Source organism: Mus pahari, chromosome 19 (genome assembly GCF_900095145.1).
Source record: "Mus pahari chromosome 19, PAHARI_EIJ_v1.1, whole genome shotgun sequence".
Lineage (NCBI taxonomy): Eukaryota > Metazoa > Chordata > Mammalia > Rodentia > Muridae > Mus > Mus pahari.
The window spans coordinates 25,621,779-25,628,409 of NC_034608.1; positions in this window are offsets into that span (position 1 = coordinate 25,621,779).

Below are 6,631 nucleotides of genomic sequence, written 5' to 3' on the forward strand. Positions count from 1 at the left end.
GCTATCGATAGAATCCACTCTTACACAATCCACATTTTAATTTATCATAGTTATGACCTTAAAATTTTTCCCAGGACCTGAACTTCAGATGTATAATTTTTTTCAGGCTCTTACAGGGTTCTTTTCTCTTTATGTATTGAGTAGATTTTAGAAAATAACCTTTTCTAATAAACTACAAAACATTTCAGAGATGAGCAAATACATTGAAAGAGATCTAGAGTAATTCCAGTATACAACTTACAGAAAATTCCTAAAATCTATATTTAAAAGAAGAAATAGTAAAATATTCATACATATAAATAAATTTTATGACCCTATGTCTATTTTTTGTTGTTGTTTTTATTTATTTATTTATTTATTTATTTATTTATTTATTTATTTATTTTTTCAAGACAGGGTTTCACTGTATAGCCCTGGCTGTCCTGGAACTCACTTTGTAGACCAGGCTGGCCTCGAACTCAGAAATCNGCCTGCCTCTGCCTCCCGAGTGCTGGGATTAAAGGTGTGTGCCACCACGCCCGGCTTGACCCTATGTCTTTTTAACATTTTTAAATATTTACGCCTAATACAATAGAGTTTTATATGAAATACTTTGTTTCATGAGCTCCAAGATTTCATTATGATATATTTTCAAGTTCTAGGCTGTTTTCTTCTTACTTTTTTGTGTATTCATAAGTATATACATATGTATGTTCATGCTCATGTGGAGATTAGAGACTAATGTTATGTGTCTTTTCAATGTCTTTCCACATTAGTTTTAGGCAGGTAATTTCCTTGTAAGTGGTCATCAACAGATTGACTGACCTATTTAGGAAACAAAACCAATCTCTATTTCATCAACACTGGGATTAGGAGTAGCACAGCCTTCTCTCACACTGATGTTGTTTAAGAATTTCATTCATAATGTATTTTTGTTAATACCATCTTTAATTTCCTCTCTTCTGGCTCCTTCACATCTCACTACTAATTTTCTTTTCAATGTCATGTATTAGTTTTGTTTGTTATTAACTTCATCAGTTGTCAGTCTTTAGGTTCAGAGGTTAGTTTCAATTTGTACTAAAAAAATGTAAGCATCACATTAGCTCTTAACAGAAGGAATGCTGTTTCTGTTTTCCTGTTATTTTTACAGAATTTGACCTATGGTTACCAGGCATAAATGTGCACAAAATAAGAGTCTTCCTCTAGCTTTTTGTCAGAAAAGGAATATTTATTCATGGTAAGTTTAAAAGTTTGTAAAGAGAGATTAACTATCAATTCCACAACCGTCTGAATTTATGGTAACAGTGTCTATTTGAAGTTGTCCCTGGCTACTGGATAAAAAAATATTATGTTCAAGTGATTTGAGTAGTTATTTATCAATAGAAGTGAAAATAGGATATTGGTAATAAGTTGTGTATGTGTTTGTTTATAAAATATAATGCAATTTATTTACAGTTGATTTTAGTTTTATTTTTTTACCTTGGATAATAGGAAACGTATTCTTCAAAATCTATTTTGAAAACATGGGTCTGAATGACCACATCCTGATTATAAGAAAGGAGGAAGGCTGCCTGCCCCTGACTAGACTGTTCCTCTACCCTTCACAGATCTTCCCATGCTTCAATCAGGTAAGGAATTTTAGTACTCTGTAATCTCCACCCCTTTATCCTACTGGACCTTATTGTAAGTAAAAGCAAACTATGAGCAAAGTATTATTTAGGAACTGAGACAGCAGGGGTAATATCTTAGTAATTAGCATTCCCAGATATGGGAAAAATAGAGAAGAAAAGCGAATAATTGAAGCATTTCTGTCACTTCTTAGCTACAAGATAGATTTATGCAAAAGATGAAGAAATGTCCAAACATGCCAAGAATAACAGACTGGGCTAACTGGATCATAACACAGGATTTGACCCACTGAACTATATGTGAAAAAAAAAAAAAAGACTGAATTCTGAAGTGAGTACTGCTGGGCCCTAAGGTTGACGACATTGATGGCCCAAAGTGATATTTCATATGTATAGACTTCTCCAAATGGTTTTATAGTGGCTTGTAGCTATATGCAATTCCCAGTACACAGAATACCATCTGTCTATTGTTCTCTATCATAGATCAGTGTTACTGAGCTGTCAATGTTTTTCTGTCATCTTATAAATCATTTTCCTGAATATTCTTGAATTTAGATTTATAAGTAAAAATTTTCCTATATTTCACATACCAACTCACCTCTATAATAAATGTCACAAATGTATATTGCCAGATGTATTTATCAGTATGTTGATATTTCCATCCACCAATTCACCTATATAGACAGAAACACAGATGTGCAAACATTGTATCCACATTCATCCATTGTCCAACATCTTTGTACTTGGAAAATTGGTAGACTGCTTCCAAAATAAATACCTTGTCACTTGTGACTGATTTCAGTGTTATAGGGTACAAACAAGATCATCAATCTGAATCAGATTAACTGGGCCATGAAATGAGGCTGGCATGAGATTGCAGGAGTATATTCATAGTCCATCCAGGGACAGCATTCCCTCTCTGATGAAGAAATTAAAATCATAGTAGGCTTTCCAAATGCAATACTTAAGTTCCTATGGATGACTAGTTTTCAGTATTAAATGGTTAATGCTTCTTTCATCCTCTGCACTATGTTCTTTTCATAGTTCAGATAGGATTACACACCTTTTTTAAGCCCTCAGCTCAGCTCTGCAGTATGAGACTTCAAACCTTCTTCCAGTCTCAGAACCACTGTGCTTCTTTCATTGTTCAGTTTGAGTGCATAAATTTTTTAAAATTTTTTTGTCCCTAGCTCTGCTGATGTTATACACGTTTTCCCTTAACATTCCCAGTCAAAATCAACAATGTAAGATGGGATTTCTTAATGAATTCCTGAGGTGTGTCATTGCTTGAGTTAGAATATTAAAATGGTAATTCAGCACATGCATAGCATTTACCACAAATGAAGCCAGTAAATCACTGATTCCCATTACTTGATATGGTATTCTAATTTATGGCCATTTGGTAGATATTTCTAAATTTAGTGAAGATATCTTGGAAAGTTTGAGGTTGGGTAAAGTACTTGTGATATGCAGCAGTGCTTAAGTGATTTAGATCAGTAGTCGCTGTACTAAATTCCACATGTTTTTAAAAGGGACTGCTACTTTTTTCCCCAAAGATAAGCCTGCTCATGTTTCTTGAGTTCTCTAAAATAACAGCAAAACTAATACAGAGATCTGTTTGGGTAAAACAACAAAAAAAATGTGTATAGGTTTGCTTAATTCAAAATTCTATAATTTCAAATAAATGATAAAAACATTAATGTGAAGGCACCATGAACTGTTTCCCAAGTGCTGGGATTAAAGGCATGCACTGCCACTGCCCTGCTTGAATATGCCTTTTTAAAGACTAGGAAATCATGAAGTTCAGAGATTTCTCTGCATCCATGTAAGCGGCTGGAAAGGGGCCGCCAGCTCCTCCTATAAGGCTTTGATTTGCAGCTTCCTGTTGCACTTGAAGTTGGAGGGAGGCAAGCAGGACACCAGGAGAGGAGCAAGAAGTGGTCGGAAGAAGAGGGAGAAACAGAAGCCAGCAGTTGGGATGAGGTGAGTGACTTCCTTGTCAGTGCAGTAGTCAGGAGATGAAATCTGTCATACCAAAGTGGTTTAGGCTGTGTGAAACTGATGACATGGGGTGGGAAGGAATTTCTTTGCTGATATAATGATATTTTGAAAAAAAAATCAATGGAAAGTGGATACAAACAACTGGTTTCATTATTAAAAGCCTGTCTTTTGGCCCGATACAATCATTTTCTCTAAGAGCAGGAAAGATTGTCACTTCCTGCAAAGTAGACTTAAAGAGGGTTCAAAAAAATCAGCCAAAAAAAAAATCAAATGTCCTTCCCACATTCATCAGTGTCACTCCTGTCACTTTCTCAGGCTTTCCCACACACACCCACACACACACACACACACACACACACACACACACTCACACACACGCACACACTGATACTATAATGGTTGGCTTGAGACACAGCGCCAACCCAGCTACTTTTATTCACTTTGATTTTTAATGATTTCTATTAGATCTATTCCCAAGTCTAAATATGTATCAACAGAGTACTTCACTTGTTTTATTATTTTTTTTTTGCAGAATAAATCAAAGAACTGCCCTCAAGTAAAATTTATTTCTCTCAGAATTTAAAAGTATGAAATGCTTAGATGAATCTCAAAATCACATTCAGCTATAAATTTCAGGATGTTGTGACACAAATGAAAAGTGAGTTTGACACTGATGTTCAATTTTCTCATTAGTTAGCCAGTCAATATAGATTTTCATTGACATAAGAGTTAAGAGGAGCTAATATTAGGTTAATTAAAATCACATTTAATAAGAAATTAAATTTTACACTAAATTTAGTTTTTAAGACTCTGTTACTCTAAGAAAGTTTTAATAGTCTTTTGTATCTTTATGTGATTTAAGTGGAATATAAAGCAATAAATTTCCTTTAGGTATTTATTTGTTTTAAGATTAATTAATGTAAATATATAGATGACTTATGCAATCATCACAGGAGAAGGCCATACATTTGCCTAAGCATTTCACCTAAAGTTCTCACCTGACCTCCACATGCACACTGTGTCACATAGATATACAATAAGTAAATTTTATTAAAAATTATTAAAATATCAACCCATTCCTTCTCCAACTATAACACTATTATGATGATTCTAGTACAGAAACTGGGATAAAATTTTGAGTGAAGGGAATGCTAAATAATATATATATATATATATATATATATATATATATATATATATATATAGAGAGAGAGAGAGAGAGAGAGAATGTGTGTGTATGATTTAAACTTATAAAATTTAGTGAGGGCACATGATTGTAATTTCAGTATGTATGAAATCAAGGTAAAAATATTAAAAGACAGGCCAGCTTGTGCTATATAGAAAATTTGAGACTAGCCTGGATTATACAGTAAGGCCTTGTATTGAGAAAAATATTTTATGAATTAAGAAAACTATACCTTTGTAGAATAAATATACTATGTAAATGTATTGGTATTGTCACAACTGTTAGTCCTCAGGTCCGTGGGTGGACAGTGTTGCTGTAAAAGACAGTGATAGGAAGCCGGGTGTGGTGGTGCATGCCTTTAATCCCAGCACTCGGGAGGCAAAGGCAGGCATATTTCTGAGTTTGAGACCTGCCTGGTCTACAAAGTGAGTTCCAGGACAGACAGGGCTATACAGAGAAACCCTGTCTCAAACACCCCCCCCCCAAAAAAAAAGACAGTGATAGGAAAGGAGAAATGTGGCATTGAGAAGCCAGTGTCTTACCAAGTCTCTCAGCAAAAGTCCAGTACCAGGTATCTCAGAATAACGGAGAGTTCTCATCACTGTGTGGGAAGGGTCTGTGTATGGGTATTCTGACTCTTGTGTCAAGCTTTTCCGAAGGATCTGTGGTTCTCTGTGATGCTGTCAGTATCATGGGAGACGAAATGAGCCATCTAAAAATTAGTTGTGGAGTCAAAGCTAACAGTGGTTGCAAAGAAGAAAAAAAAATCTCCATGCACAGAGGCATAGCGAGTTCACTGGCGGAGGTCAGCCTGTGAAGGCCAGGAAAAAGTTTTCACAGAGGTGGCATTCTGTGACCCCTTTTTAAGTTTCAAATATTTACGGATAGAAAGTTGTCTGGCTCTAGATTGAGTGTCCATATCATTTCTTGATCATGGATCAGGGGCCATATTTTCTCTCATTTAATATCAAACCAAAGTAGATATTATAATCAGGAGAGATTATCCATGCACATTACACAAGGTAAGAATTTCAAGATGAGCCATAAAGTATGAGAACATCTTGCTTTCCTCTGTTTGGTCAATGTGAAAGACAGATCAATATTGCACCGCTGGGTTGGATTCTTTAACCTAATGAGATGTCAAGCTTTCACTATATTTTCCTTGGTATACGGTACTATATGCTAGGCCTCCACATTAATCTTGGAAATGCTTACCTGTGTTCAGACAGATACTCAGAAGCAACCTGTATTCAGGTCACAGTGTAACAAGACACATTTGACATTGTATTAAACTGCAAGTTGAACATTTTCTATTCCCCAGAAGACATATTTCATGGATATATTGATATCCAAACATTACTACTTCAACTTAATGTAACAGACTATATCACTAAGAACTATGGATGATATTTCAGGACTTAAACCAAAAATAAAAGGACTAAATTGTTAGGCCAAAACCATAAATGCCAGTATAAATTTAAACATGTCTGTTATTTGATGGAAGTTTTGAAAATGCCATGTTTTCATAGACAAATGAGAGAGATCCTTATCTGATGCATCAGAGATAACTTGGGAGTTTAAGATTTTGCTAGGGGAGGGTTCTCACTGCCTGAGCTGGTAAGAGAGCCATCTTTGCTCCAGTGAGTTGCCAGGAAGAGGGCAGTCTGCAGAAGCTACACAGCTTCTGGGAAAGATCCCATTTCTGGCTCCAGACATACAGGCACCTTCCCTGCCAGAAGAAAGTTGTCTGCCCAGAAGAGCTCTCACTGCCTGAACTGGTAAGGGAGCACCTTTGCTCTGGTTCTCCTAGGATCCAGTCTGCACTGGTGAGAGTGTG